This window comes from Muscardinus avellanarius, assembly GCF_963383645.1.
Source record: "Muscardinus avellanarius genome assembly, chromosome: 3".
Taxonomy (NCBI): domain Eukaryota; kingdom Metazoa; phylum Chordata; class Mammalia; order Rodentia; family Gliridae; genus Muscardinus; species Muscardinus avellanarius.
Window position 1 is genome coordinate 110,723,683 of NC_137788.1, and position 15,453 is coordinate 110,739,135.

Sequence of the window (15,453 nt, forward strand, 5' to 3'; positions counted from 1 at the left end):
GAGCCTTCTACCTCCGGGCTACACTCCCAGACCTATTTTATATTTTATTTGGAAACAGTGTCTCACTAAGCTGCTGAGGCTGGCTTCAAACCTGTGATCCTCCTGCCTCAGCCTCCCAAGCGCGGGGATTAACGAGCATGCGCCACTGCGCCCGGTGACTGTTGTTATTATACATGGTGCCCGGATTAGAATATGTTCATACTAGACTGGAAGAAATTATATAATAATGGTACATGAAAAGGGCAAAGTCCAGTCTCTAGAGACGACAGGCCCGAGTTTAAACGCTATAGTAAGACTTCTTAGGGGAGTGACTTAGGCAGTACTAAACCTCACTCTTAACTGTCGCGTCCTTCAAAGTGGGATGACACGACTTACCTCCCACCTTGGTCACCATCACATGAGGGAGCCTCTGTAAAGTTCCCAGGTTGTGCTCCGAACATGGTACACACACTCAGGTGTTTTGTTTTATTTGGGTGTCATTGACACAGTTTTACATTGTTTATTCTCTGCATTTTGCTTTAGAACACATTTTTTCTGGGTATATTTCAAGTTTTTTTTTTTTTCTTTACACTACTGGGGTTTGAACCTAGGGGCTTGCACATGTATGCTAAGTAAGTATGTTATCATTGAGCTAATTCCCCCTTCTAATGAATTAAATTTTTTATGTTTATTTATTTTGCGGTACTGGAGATAGAACCCAGGGGCATTCTTCTCTGAACTACACCTCCAGCCCTGTTTTTTAGTCTTTATTTTGAAACCAGCTCTCACTGAGTTGCAAAGGGCCTCACTAAGTACCTGAGGCTGGCCTCGAACCTGCAATCCTCCTGTCTCAGCCTCCCAAATGCTGGGATTACAAGCGTGCGCCACCATGTCTGGCTTCAAATTGATTTTGAATCATTTAGCTTACATACGTGCTTTGTGCGCGCTCACTTAGGGTTGCCTTCTTTTTATTTTATTTATTTATTTATTTATTTATTTATTTTTGCGGGTCTGGGGATGGAACCCAGCGGCATTCGACCTCCAAGCTACACCTCCTGCCCTATTTTTTTTTTTTTTCTTTATTTTGAAACGGTCTCACTAAGTTTTGGAAGTCCTCACTATGTAGCTGAGGCTGTCCGTGAACCACCATCCTCCTGGTCTCGGCCTCCCGAATGCTGGGATTACAAGGGTGCGCCACCACGCCCGGCTTAGGGTTGCCTTCTGAACTTGACTCAGGACAGTCTGGTTCGGGTTCGTGACCAGAAGATAGAAGGAGCAGTAGATGGTGTGTGTGTGTGTGTGTGTGTGTGTGTGTGTGTGTGTGTGTGTGTGTGTGTGTGTTAAAATGTACTCTGAAGCCAGCAGTGATGGCCTTTGCTCACTGCTGCCGTCCTCACCGTGTAGATGGTGTGTGTGTGTGTGTGTGTGTGTGTGTGTGTGTGTGTGTGTGTGTGTGTGTGTTAAAATGTACTCTGAAGCCAGCAGTGATGGCCTTTGCTCACTGCTGCCGTCCTCACCGTGTTCTCAGCCTCGGCACAGGAGGTCAGAGCTGCCGTGCTGTGACTCCTCCCTCTTCCGCCGCAGTGCCGCTCACCTGCGCAGCATCTACCCCTAGGTCGTTCGCTCTGAGCGGGGCGTGGTGGCGCACGCTTGCAGTCCCAGTCCTGGGGGCTGAAACAGGAGCATCGCAGGTTTAAAGCCAGCCTTGGCAACTTAATGAGGCTTTAAGCAACTTGGTGAGAACCTGTTTCCAATCAAAAATAAAAGGGCTGGGGGCGTAGCTCAGTAGTAGAATGCCCCTGGGTTCTATCCTCCGTACTACAAAAACAATGAAACAAGACCATTTCATTTTTGCCACGGAGGGAACCATTTCTCCAACATTTTGGCTCTGTGACGATCTTTATCAGCAGATTGTCAGAGAAGGAAATCGTGAGGAAGGCCTCCTTTCTTTCCCAAGTGAGTCAGGCCAGGAGGTTAGGAGTGCTGAATTCTTTTTTCCTCCATGGCTGAACCACCTTTATAAGATAGCATAAGTGAGGAATTTTAAAGCTTTTGTTGTTGTCTCTTCCAGTTTTTTAGAAGAGCCAAGGGTACATGAAAATTGAAGTGTATTGATAACTTTGTAATGAAGGCGACATCATTCCGACCAGTGATCATTTTAGGGTTGATCAGCTTTTATTATCACCATTCAGGTTCTGAATTCTCACTGGAAGATAAAGACTCTTGGGGTGGGGATGAGATGGGCACTTTTTTTTTTTAATAGTACTGGGGCATTCTACCACTGAGCTATACCCCAGCCCTATATTATTCTTTTATAATTTTGAAATGGTCTCACTAAATTGCTGAGGCTGGTCTTGAACCTGCACTCCTCCTGTTTCAGCCTCCCCAGTACTAGGATTACGAGCATGTGCCGCCAGGCCTGTCATATGTAGTTTTTTTTTGCTATTGTTGATTTCTTGATACTGAGGATTGAACCCAAAGGCATTGTACCTCTAAGCAACACCCACAGCCTTTTTTATTTTTTTATTTTGAAACTGAGTCTAGCTGAGTTGTAGAGGGGCTTGCTAAATTGCTGAGGCTGTTCTGCAACCTGTGATCTTCATGTCTCAGCCTCCCTGAGATTGGGATTACTGGGATTACAGGTGTGCGCCACCGTGCCTGATGACACTGTTTTTAGACATCTAGAGACCTCTCTTGGGAAGGAGAGGATGGGAGGAGGAAAGGAAACACATTACAAAAAGATTAATTTTGTCGTTTATTGCCAGGTGCGCTGGATAGGATCCCCTGCCCAACCTCAGGAAGGGTTCCGTGTTTTATGTTCTAGATGACATCCGATAGGCAGTGAATCAGTATCCTTAGCCTGTGAATCATAGCTGTAGAACTTACCTTTCTGAAGACGTTTCTACATTTTGTGGTCTTAGGTATTCCCTAAGCAGTGTGACATCTTAGCAGGAAGCATTTCCCAGGATGGCTGGGATGGGAGAGCGGGTCGGCCTGTGACCTCTTGGTTTCCCCTTCCCCCCGGCAGGCCTTTGGTAGCACACACTGTTTAAGTGGGTGGGAATCGGTCTCATTGACGTGGGCTTGGTGTTGACTGGGACCAGCCTAAGGCAGAGACCAGTCTTCAGAGACAGTTCGAGGAGTGCCCATGTGTTGCCAGTTTAGAAGCATCTTGGCATTCAGAAGCAGACTGTAAGGGGAGACATTGTGTAGGGCAGAACTCTGTGGAAGACAGCCCTTTGGAGTTTTATGCTCGAAATCCTGTTTCCTATCAGGTGATACACAGGCTTTTAAGACCATGAAGTGACTAATTAAACTCTGCTTTCAAAGCCGAGTATGGTGGCTCATGCTTGTAATCCCAGTACTTGGCAAGCTAAGACAGGAGGATTGCAGGTTCAAGACCAGCCTTGGCAACCTAGTGATACCCTGTTTCAAAAACAAATAAAATTGGGCTGGGGGCGTAACTTGGAGATAGAATGACCTGGGTTCAATCTTACTGTGTGTTAGAGTTCTTTTGTTTTTATTATTTATTTTGCGGTACTGGGGATTGAACCCATGGACATTTTACCTCTGAGTGACACCCCTAGACCTAGTTTACTTTTTTAAATTTTGAAACAGAGTCTCACTAAATTGTGGAGGGCATCATTAAGAAGCTGAGGCTGGCTGCGAACCCACGATCCTCCTATCTCAGCCTCCTGAGTACTGGAATTTAAAAGCTTGCGCCACCAAGCCTGGCAAGTTCATTGTTTTGATTTTATTTTATTTATTTGGTTGTTTTGTTGTTGTTGTTGTTGTTGTTGTTGTTGTTGTTGTTATTATTATTATTTGCAGTCCTGGGGATGGAACCCAAGGGCATTTTACCTCTGAGTGACACCCCCAGCCCTAATTTTTTATTCTTTATTTTGAAACAGGATCTCACTGAGTTGCAAGGGACCTCACTAAATAGCTGAGGCTGTCCACAAACCTTGATCCTCTGCTGAACCTGAACCTTGATCTCTGTTGAACCTTGATCCTCTGGTCTCTGCCTCCCAGTTGCTGGGATTTTACCACGCTGGCCCATTGTTTTAACATTTATATTACTTTTACTTTTTTCTGGGGTTTTTTATATTTTTTATTTTTATTTTTTATGATTTTTCTTTTTTTGGGGGGGGTGGTACTGGGGTACCTGGAAACCCCTTCTACCTCCAGGCTACACTCCCAGACCTATTTTTATACTTTATTTGGAAACAGGGTCTCTTAAGCCAGTGTGGCTGGCATGTGTGTGTTTTTGTGTCTTTGGTACTAGGGATTGAACCCAGTTGCACTTTACCTCGGAACTATACCTACAGCCCCCTACCTCCTTTTTTTTTTTTTTTTTTTTTTTTTGCATTGTGGCTTGAACTCAGGAATGTTCTACCACTGAGCTAGACCCCTAGCCCTATTTTATTTATTATTTATTTATTTATTTATTTTTTGGTGGTACTGGGGGTGGAACCCAGAGGCTTTCTACCTCTGGACTATACTCCCAGACCTATTTTGTATTTTATTTGGAAACAGGGCCTCACTAGTTGATGTAGCCCTATTTTATTTTGAAAGGGGGTCTCGCTAAGTTGTTGGAGTCTGGCCTTGAAACCTGTAAGCCTTTGTCTCAGCCTCCCAAGTACTGGGATTACAAGTGCATGCCATCACACCTCATGCCTGGTTGGGGTGGGGGGAGAAGGTCGGGGAGGGAGGACGAACTGGGGATCAAATCCACAGGCATTCTACTTCTGAGCTGTACCCCCAGCTCTACTGTATTTTATTTCTACTTTAAAACAGGGCCTCGCTAGGTTGACTAGAGTCACTACCTGCAGAGGCTGTCCTTTAACCTTGTAATCCTGTGTCTGCTTCCCAAGTGTTGGGATTACAAGCGTGTGTCTCCACAGGGGTTTTTTGTTTTGTTTTGAAACAGGGTCTTTATGAATTGCTGTGGTTGGCCTCAAACCTGCAGTCCTATCTCAACCTCCCAAGTACTAGGATAGCAGGTGTGCACCATTGCACTGGGTTGCTTTGTTTTTAAGCTGATTACCAGTGAGTCAGGAAAACCTGATGTTTATCCCCCCCACCCCCCACCCCCCGCTCCCCTGGAAAAACTCAGAAGTAACAGTTGTGAGTAGTTGGTATGTCTTACCTGACGTCTGCCATGGCAGCGCAGAGCCCATCTCTGGCATCCTCATTTATATAGGAAGTGCCCCGAAGTGCGAGCAGTGCTGTTGGAGTTTAGATGTGCCAGAGAGTAGCTGCAGGTAGTCCAGTGAGAGGTGAGCATTCTGGACTCCTCAGGGAAAAGGGGACAGTCCCAGGCCGAGCTCAGGGAAAAGGGGACAGTCCCAGGCCGAGCTGTTACATCATAGAGCAGTAAGGGGCTTGTGTGTGTGGTTCCAGGAATGAACCCAGGCACATTCTACACGAAGCTATACCCCAGCCAGATGTGTGTGTGTGTGTGTGTGTGTGTGTGTGTGTGTGTGTGTGTGTGTGTTACTCGGATGGAACCCAGAGGCTTTCTACCCACACCTATTTTATACTTTATTTGGAAACAGGGTCTCACTAAGTAGCTGAAGCTGGCTTTGAACCTGCACGATCCTCCTGTCTCAGCCTCCCAAGTGCTGGGATGACAGGTGTGTGCCACCACGCTTGGCTCTTCACCTTTCATTTAATTGATGTAACTAAGAAACTCAGCTGCCATTACAGCTCATCAGGAAAGGGTTCCCTACTCTCGTCTGGTCTGCTAGTTAGCCATACTCGGAGTGAGAAGAAAGTCCTGGAGCGCTCTCGGAAGCCAGTGTGGGGGCTGTGTCTCAGCTCAGTGCTGAAGTGTGTTGGTGTGTGGCCCCCGGAACCCGTTCCTAGCCCTTTCCAAAGAGAGCGCGAGATGAGTCTTAGGAATTGCTCACTTCTTACTCTGTTTTGATTGTTCGTTTCTTGGGATTGGACTCGGCTTTGTGCATGCTCGGCACCCTGCCGCGGAGCTCCATCCCCACTTCTGACTGTCTCTGTCACTGTGGGACACAGTGTCTGGCAGAAGCCTAGTTTCTCAGGAACTACGTCCCCCCCCCCCCAGGAATATGTTCGCATAAAGTGTTGAACTGAGCCTGAGTTTGCTGAGGGCATTGGGTAGTGGTTAACATGACAAAGCTAGCATCTGATTAATGAAACAGTGTTTTGTCTTTTGTTTTTTGATTTTTTTTTTTTTTTTTTGCAGTACTGGGGGAGGAACCCAGGGGCATTCTGCCCCCGAGCTACACCCACAGCCCTATTTTTTATTCCTTTGAAACAGGGTCTCACTGGGTTGCAAAGGGCCTCACTAAGTAGCTGAGGCTGTCTGCGACCTCCCGTCTCTGCCTCCCAAATGCTGAGATTACAAGTGTGCGCCACCACGCCTGGCCCTTTCCAGTGATTTAAGAAAAATTTGAAGTATGAATGCCACAAACTGGCAGTGGGGGCTGAATTCTGATGGTAAAGGAAAATCGTGATGGAAACTAATGGAAATAGATATCCTTAGAAAATGTAAGTGGAGATGAGTGGGCTTGCATGTTATAGAAGTCTCCCTAGCTGCTGCTGGAGAGCAGCATCCAAGGGCTGGGTACATTCCTAACATACTCTGAGATATTGTCACTAGAATTAAAGCCAGTGAGCTGTAAACATGGGGCGTTCATCTGAAGACGATGAAGTCTCGTTGGGTTGAGGGAGGACTTCCTTACCTGTAGCTATTGACTGCTTCACAGTCCCATCTTGGGTATCCTCAGGACCTCTGAGAGGTGGAGCTTCAAGAGAGGGGTTTATGTTGTGGGTCGCTGTTCACAAACATAAGATGCGCAAAAGAGCTTTCCACCAGAGCTTTCTGGCTCCTGCAGAGGCCAGCGAAAGCCGTACGCAGGTTTCACAGACTTGGAAATACACGAAGTTGTGAGGTGTTTGGAGGAGCGTTGCCAAGGTGCAAAGAAACCCAGGCCTCTGAGAAACGGTCTGCTAGCAGAGACCGACAAAGATGGAATGCGCGAGGATACAGATGACCAGCAGCCGCAGCCTGCATACACTGGCCTGATCCTCTGAGACGGGAGGCGTGGGTTTGACCTCCGAGCTACACCTCCTCCCCCTTTTTTTTTTTTTTTTTTTGTAGTACAGGGGGGTGGAAGCCAGGGGCTTTTTACCTGTGGGCTATACTCTCAGACCTATTTTGTATTTTATTTGGAAACGGTCTCAGTCTCACTAAGTTGCAGAGGTCTCACTAAGTAGCTGAGGCTCTCCGTGAACCGCGATCCTCAGGTCTCAGCCTACCGAATGCTGGGATGACAAGTGTGCGCCCCATGCCCAGTTTTTTTTAATTTTTGAAATGGTCTCACATATCAATGGTTGCTGAGGCTTTCCTTGAACCTGTGATCCTCCTGTCTAGCCCTCCTAAGTACTGAGACTAAAGGCATGCACCACCACACCCAGCCAAAACTCATTTTCAAAGCTGATTTTTCCAGCTGGGCATGGTGGCGCACGCTTGTAATCCTCGCGCTTGGGAGGCAGAGACAGGAGGATCGCGCAGGTTCGAAGCCAGGCTCTCTGGTTTAAGAGACCCTATTTCCAAATAAAAAAGTATAAAAATAGGTCTGGGAGTGTAGCCCGGAGGTAGAAGGGTTTCCAGGAACCCCAGTACCACCAAAATAAATAAATAAATAAATAAAGCTGATTTTTCCAGACATCGTGCATGCCTGTAATTCCAGTAGTTGGGAGGCTGTGAAATGGGATTGCAGGTTTGAGGTTCGGTTCCCCAGTTTAGAGAGGCCTTCAGCAATTTAGTGAGATCCTCTTTTAAATTAAAAAGTCAAATAGGGTTTGGGTGTAGCTCAGAAGTAGAACTCCCAAGGGCTCGATCCCTAGTATAAAAAAAAGAAAAAGCACAACACACTAATTTTCCATTTGTTTTATTTCTCCCTGAAACTAAATATAAACAATCATTTTCTCTGTTCAACTGTAACATTTTTATCTTTTTAAAAATTTTTGATGCTTATATCTCTTATATTCTAACTATAAAGTCACCTTTTTGTTGTTGTTGGTGGTGGTACTGGGGGTGGGACCCAGAGGCTTTCTACCTCCGAGCCTCACTCTGTAGCTGAGGCTGGCTTCGAACCTGTGCGATCCTCCTGTCCCAGCCTCCCAAGCGTCGTGGCCGTGGCGGGCATTATATTCTCATCTTTTCTAATTGTTCAACTGGCTGCTGCAGCTCTGTGGCTGTATTGTATTTGTACCCCGTTTTGGAGTTGGTGCCGGCGTGTATGTGTCCAGCCACTAGGTGGCGCCAGAGGCTACAGTCTGGGCAATCTCAGCCTTTGGACCATCAGGGTGCCTTGTGCTGTCAAATCTTTTGCACAGTAGGAATGGAGATTAGGTTCCCTGATCCAGAAATATCCAGAGTTTGTTTCTCCTCCATCCAGCCTACCAGAAGAGACAGTTTCAGATATCTAACCCCTGCAGTACTTCATAGGAAACAGCCGAAAGTCCTGCCTGCCATAAATGTGTTTTACACGGTAGCGTTCCAGCCTCCGAGGGCTAGCCCTCGAACGCCAGGGCCAGAGCTGTCTGACTAGTAGACACTGCACTGTTAGGTATGCTGGCAGTGGAGTAGGAAGTCGGCCTGGAGAAGTGTTTGCTGTGAAGCAGGAAAGTACTGAGGTAAGGATGTTGGTTTAAACCCAGCCATTTCAGCTTGAAAACAAAAACTGGACCTGAGGGAAGTAGGCGGAGTCGACAGCAGATGGCCTGTGGCAGAGAAGAGCAAATCTGCACTTGGGTTGGTCAGCCCGGACAGCTGCTCAGCTGAGTGGGAGGGAGGGAAGGACGTCTGCCCCCGAGCACCGGCTCCGGGTGCTCAGCGTCTGCTTGCTAGAGTCGCACTGTGTGTGCAGTCACATTTCAGGTCCAGAGGAGACCCCACAGCCTCGTTTTGTTTCCAAGGGGTGTTTGTGTCCGGGACCTGGGTGGTTGAGAGGCCGGCCTGAGGGACGCTGGGATCGGGTCTGCCAGGAGCCCGAGTCTGCGACTCAGGAAAGGGATAAAGACGGGACAGCCTGTTTCTTATATGTTGCTGTTTCTGTCTGGTGCAAGGTAAGACAGGAGTGATCAGACCAGTTCTTATAGGCTCTATTCAGCAAAAGATTTCAAATAAACTTGAGAGAAATCTTTTTTAAGAAGTCATAAGCACATAGATGCTGTGACAGTAGACAGCCCAGCTAGAACATGTGTTTACAATGTGCAGGGCCCTGGGTTTTATCTCCAGCACCAAAAGATAAGTCAGTAAATAAACATACGAATCAATAGTAGATTTGGTAGGAATACTTTGAGCTCCCTTAAGCTGCTGTTTTAGTGATCACCAGAACTGTGGGCTTTTGAGCGTTATCACTGTGTTAAGACAGACCTATCACTGTGATAAGACAGATCCCTGCCCTTCAGCTCCGTCCCCACCCACAGCCCCGCAGGCAGCCACCCTGCTCTCCGCCCTGTGGCTCTGCCTTTCAGAGGGCTGAAGGGGACTGGACTCACTTGTCTAGCTGCTGGAGGCTAACTTCTTTTTGTTTTGCTTTTGTGGTATTGGGGGTGGAACCCAGGGGCTTTCTACCTCCGGGCTACACTCCCAGACCTATTTTATATTTTATTTGGAAACAGGGTCTCACTAGTTGCTGAGAGCCTCACTAAGTAGCTGAGGCTGGCTTCGAACCTGAAATCCTCCTGTCTCAGTACCCAAGCGCGGGGATTACAAGCCTGCGCCACCACGCCAGCTTTGTGAGTCGTTCTTATCAGTTGGTTGTATTCCATTATGTGCAATGGCACTGTAATGGCATTGTGTGTTGATTTATGACCCAGCTGGAGAATATTTGATTATTTCCAGTTTTGTTTTGTTTTTTCTTTTTTTCTTTTTGTAGTACTGGGGATGGAACCCAGGGGCATTCTACCTCAGAGCTCCACCCCATCCCAATTTTTTGTTCTTTATTTTGAAACCGGGTCTCACTGAGCTGCAACCGGGTCTCACTAAATAGCTGAGGCTGGCCTCGAACCATGATCCTCCTGTCTTAGCCTCCCAAATGCTGGGATGACAAGCACATGCAGCACCACGCCCGGCTTTTTCTGTGGTTTTTTTTTTTTTGTGTGTGTGTGTGTGGGTTTGGGGATGGAACCCAGAGGCATTTGACCTCTGAGCCACACCCCCTGCCCGATTTTTTCTTTTTTGAAACAGGGTCTCACTAAGTTGCAGAGGGCCTCACTAAGCAGCTGAGGCTGTCCGCGAACCGTGATCCTCAGGTCTCAGCCTCCCAAAGGCTGGGATTACAAGTGTGACCACCACACCCAGCTTTTTCCGGTTTTTAATTCAGTCTAAATAGAACTACCAAAATATTTGCCTATAAGTTTTGTTTTGTTCTTTTGTAATACCTGGGTTTGATCTCAGGAGTATCCTACGTCCAAGCTGTACCCTTTTCCCTATTTTTAACTCTGTTTTGAAATAGGCTCTAAGTTTTGAAGGGCCTCACTAAGCGGCTGAGACAGGAGGATCGCTCAGGTTCGAAGCCAGCCTCAGCTACTTAGTGAGGCTCTTGGCAACTTATCTGGGTTCCATCCCCAGTACCACAAAACAAATGTGCGCCACCATGCCCAGTAGTTGTTGTTGTTGTTGTTGTTGTTGTTTTTTAATTTTGTGGGTGGACATTTACTTTTTCTGGGGGAGGGAGGTGTATACCTGGGGTGGGATTCCAGGGTTGTATGGTAAGTTGATATTTTACTCAATAGAAAACTGCCAAAATGTTTCCCAAATAGACTGTACCATTTTGCATCTCTGCCAGCAGGGTATGGAAGTTCTGGTTGTTGTTAGCATTTGATATAAGGCAAATGTTAGTTATTTAAAATTTTTAATCATTCTAATAGTTTGTTTGGGCATAGACAGTTTTTTTTTGGGGGGGGGGTCTGGGGATGGAACCCAGGGGCATTTGACCTCCGAGCTACACCCTCTGCCCTATTTTTTATTCTTTATTTTGAAACAGGGTCTCACTGAGTTGCAGAGGGCCTCACTAAGTAGCTGAGGCTGTCAGTGAACAGCGATCCTCTGTCTCAGCCTCCCGAATGCTGAGATTGCAAGCATGCCCACCACGCCCGGCTTGCATAGACAGTTTTCTAGTATACATAGTTTGTATAGCTCTTTCATCGGTATTAGGTGAAAAAAAAAAACCAGTCTGGTGATGTGTGTGTGTGTGTGTGTGTGTGTGTTACTAGGGGTGGAACCCAGGGGCTTTCTACCTCCAGGCTACACTTCCAGACCTATTTTATACTTGATTTGGAAACAGGATCTCTCTAGGTTGCTGAGATCCTCGCTGAGTAGCTGAGGCTGGCTTGGAACCTGTGCAATCCTCCTGTCTCAGCCTTCCAAGAGCTGGGACTGCAAGCGTGCGTCACCATGGCCGGCCAGTCTGGTGATTTGAAACCAGAGATGCTTGGTGCTTATTCTCCAGAGTTGTCCTATCCCAGCCTCTCAACTCTTTGGGTTGGCTTTTAGTTACTCTTTTATCAGATAGTTGACTACAATTAGGCCTAAAGCGGGTCCCTGGGGTTTCTTGGGTGGCAGTGATGACCTGGGTTCCCTGCCCTCTTTTACCTTCAGTTAGGCAGGGGCCAGGGCTGTGGTTAGGTCCATCCCCTCCCTAGCCACCACTCTCCTGATCCCAGCGTGGCGCCTCTGGCCTGTGCTTCCACTTCTGTGGGAGCTTATCAGAGTCAAAACAGTGGGCTTGTTGGTATGCAGTGCCTGGAAGAAAGACGCGAGGCTCTGGCAGGAGGATTGCCAGTGTGAGGCCAGCTGGGCGACTTAAGGAGACTCTGTTTCAAGATAAAATTTAAGAGGGCTAGGGATGGGGCTGAGTGATAGAGCACTCTTGGGCTCAGTCCTCAGCACTGCCAAAAAACAAACACACCCCAGCTTGGTGCCATGTTGTACCCAGCACTTGGGAGGCTGAGACAGGAGGATGCACAGGTTCACAGCCAGCCTCAGCTACTCAGTGAGACCTGTTTGCCAATAAAATGTAAAATAGGTCGGGGGTGTAGCCCAGAGGTAGAAGACCCCTTGGTCCCATCCCCAGTACCACACACAATAGTAATAATAAGTGCCGGGCGTGGTGGCGCACGCTTGTAATCCCCACACTTGGGAGGTAGAAACAGGAGGGTCACGCAGGTTCGAAGCCAGCCGTGCTGGCTTAGGAGACCCTGTTTCCAAATAAAAATATAAAAAATAGGTGTCTGGGAGTGTAGCCTGGAGGTAGAAGGGTTTCCAGGAACCCCAGTACCACACACACAAAAAGTAATAATAAATATAAAAATAATAAAACAAGATAGAGGTATGAAAGAATGTCTCTGGGTTTGAGTTTGATACTCACTATAAAATAAATAATTATAATAACAAGGGTTGTGAACTATTCCCCAGTACCAAATATATACATATAGATTGGGTTTGCGTCACACTCGTAATTTCAGATTATAAGATAAAATTGTATTCGTTGGTGACTGGAGGAGAATCTAGACTAGCTGTAGGGCACAGTCCTAGCCTCTCCACCTGCTAAGCTGGATCAGTGTCTTAGCAGAAATCTATTTTCTCATAGTTCTAAAGGCTAGAAATCTTAAGATTAAAGTTGCTTGGAGCTGGGTGTGGTGGGCGCACCCGTAATCCTAGCTCTTGGGAAGTTGAGACAAGAGGATCCCAGGTTCAGGGATCAGCAATTTACCTGAGACTCCACGACTTGGACCCTGTTTCAAAATAAGTAAAATAGGGCTGGAACTTAGAGGTAGAATGCCTCTGGGTTCGGTCCCTAGTATCACACACATAAGAGTGATTGGTCTTTTTTTTTTTTTTTTCCTGGTACTGGGGATGGAACCCAGGAGCATTCTACCTCTGAGCTACATCCCTGCCCTATTTTTTATTCTTTATTTTGAAACAGGGTCTCACTAAGTTGCAGAGGGCCTCACTAAGTAGCTGAGGCTGGTCGCAAACCATGATCTTCCCATATCAGCCTCCCAATGCTGGGATGACAAGGGTGCGCCACCGCGCCTGGCTCTTTGATCTCCTTCTGTGTCTAAGTTGTTTTGTTTTTTATAGTGCTGGGGATTGAGTTCTGGGCCTGGGATATGCTAAACTGTGGCTCTACCACTGAGCTCCATCCCAGCACCTCCATCTAAACTTTTAACTTCTCATTCAGTCAGATGAAATCTCTTCTTAAGTGTGTACCCGCCATGCTGGGAATGGTGGTGCATCCCTGAAATCCCAGTTCTTGTGAGTTCACAGGTTTGAAGCCGGCCCCCGCAGCTTAGTGAGGCATTCTGCAACTTAGTGAGACCCTGTTTCAAATTAAAAAAATAGGGCTGAGGGTGGAGCCCAGAGGCAGAATGCCCCGGGCTCAACCCCAGTACCACAGAACGCATTAGTATTTAATGTGACTCAGTTACATGTGTTAGTCAATGAATATTGGAGGTCTATGCCAGTGTTTCACGGAGAGGTTCGTGATCAGCGCAGAGGCAACTGCTCAGAGGGCCCTTCCGCACAAGCTGCAGCTCCTCACCTGGTACGGCTTGAGTCTCTTCTGAAAGGCCTGGGGCCGGAAGAGCTTCCATGTCAAGAGCTCTTTGCCTCTTGGGATACTTGCTTAGGCTTTCCTGGTTGAGTATCTCTAATAGGAACATCTGAAGTGCTGTGAACATGTCAACGATCAGAAGGTTTCAGATACTGGAGCAGTTAAGCCTTTTATTCTATAGATAAAGCTGCAAGAGGTTAAGTAGCTCCTCCGAGGTGAAGTCTGCCAGTGGCTTGGCGTACGACCCTGAGCTTGTAGTCTTCAGTGTAGGACTGATTTTGCCAGGCCCCATGTCTCCGCATATGACCTGGAAGCTTCTGCCTCTTAACTCAGGGCTAGACAGGCTGACATAAGCATTCCCAGGATTTTGTTTCTAAATTTAGCAATAAATTCTGTCACCTGTTTTCCTCAAAGAGAAGATCCTTTGAAGGGACCTTAAGCCAGTTTCCCCAAAAGACTCCTCTTGGGGGTCTAGGGATGAGCCGAGGCCCGGGCTCCTTTTCCGTGCCGAGCTGGTCCCCGGGCTTTTGGTCCTGGTCTGGAGGCACAGATGAGTGTTGCAGAGCGCTGGTTTGTGGAGTGCAGGCGGGCGCAGCTGATAGTAATTTGGAGAAAGGTTGTCAGAGCTTCTGTTCTTATCTGGGTGGGTAGTGGGTGAGAAGTACGGTAAGGCAGGCAGTTTCTATTCTGGAGGTGGGGAAATAGCAGATACAGTGGTCTGCTTCTGACCTGTGTATGTATGTATGCACTCATTTATTTATTTCAGGGCTGGGGGTGAACCCAGGAGCATTCTGGGCTACACCCTGCCCTATTTTTTATTCTTCATGTTGAAACAGGGTCTCACTAAGTAGCAGAGGGCCTTACTAAGTAGCTGAGGCTGGCTGTGAACCTGCGATGCTCCTAACTCAGCTTCCCAAGTACTGGGATTACAAACATGTGCCACCACACCAGACATAACTTTAGTTTTAATAGCAAAGTAGTGCAATCATCTTGCAGCTAATATAATTAATTAACATCCCTACACGAGGGGGAAGATATTGCTAAAATGTTAAAGAATATAAGTAGGGGCTTTTTTTTTTTTATGGCGGGTCTGGGGATGGAACCCAGGGGGCATTCTACCTCTGAGCTACACCCCTGCCCTATTTTTTATTCTTTATTTTGAAACAGGGTCTCACTGAGTTGCAGAGGCCTCACTAAGTAGCTGAGGCTGTCTGCGAACCGCCATCCTCCGGTCTCAGCCTCCTGAATGCTGGGGTGACAAGCGTGCGCCCCCACGCCCGGCCAGCAGGGACTCTTAACAGGGAAAAGCAGGTGTGTGAGGGATGCTGTAGAGAAGTGCCCCCCTCCGGCATGGCAGTGAGAGGGAAGCAGACTGCTTTCGGGCAGCTCTTTGCTGCTGTCTGTCTCTCTCATCATCTCTATTTTTGTGGCACTGGTGATGTCTACCTCTGAGCTGCACCCCAGCCCCTATTTTATTTTTGTTTTGAAACAGGTCTCCCTCGGTTGTGGGGAGTCTCAGCACTTGCTGAGGTTGGCCTCGAACCTGCCATGCCCCGTCTAGCCTCCCAAGCACTAGGAGCGCATGCCCGGCTCTTTTTCTTTCTGTGGTTTCACTCATGGCTTTCCGCTGCTCTTGTCTTGCGTCGCCCCTTCCAGGCGTCCCTGCTCCGCTCCACCAAGCCTGCTCCGGGTGTGCTCTGCCACCGTGGCCCAGGGTCTTGGGCAGCTGGTTCCTGACAGAGGGCACTCTGTGCAGGAGAGCAGGGTAATGGAAGGGTGGGGCTGCTCCTGGGATGATTGTTGTGGGAATGAAAGGGCCCTTGAGGGATCCGGGGCCAGTGTGCCCGGGTGCGAGGACAGGGCGCAT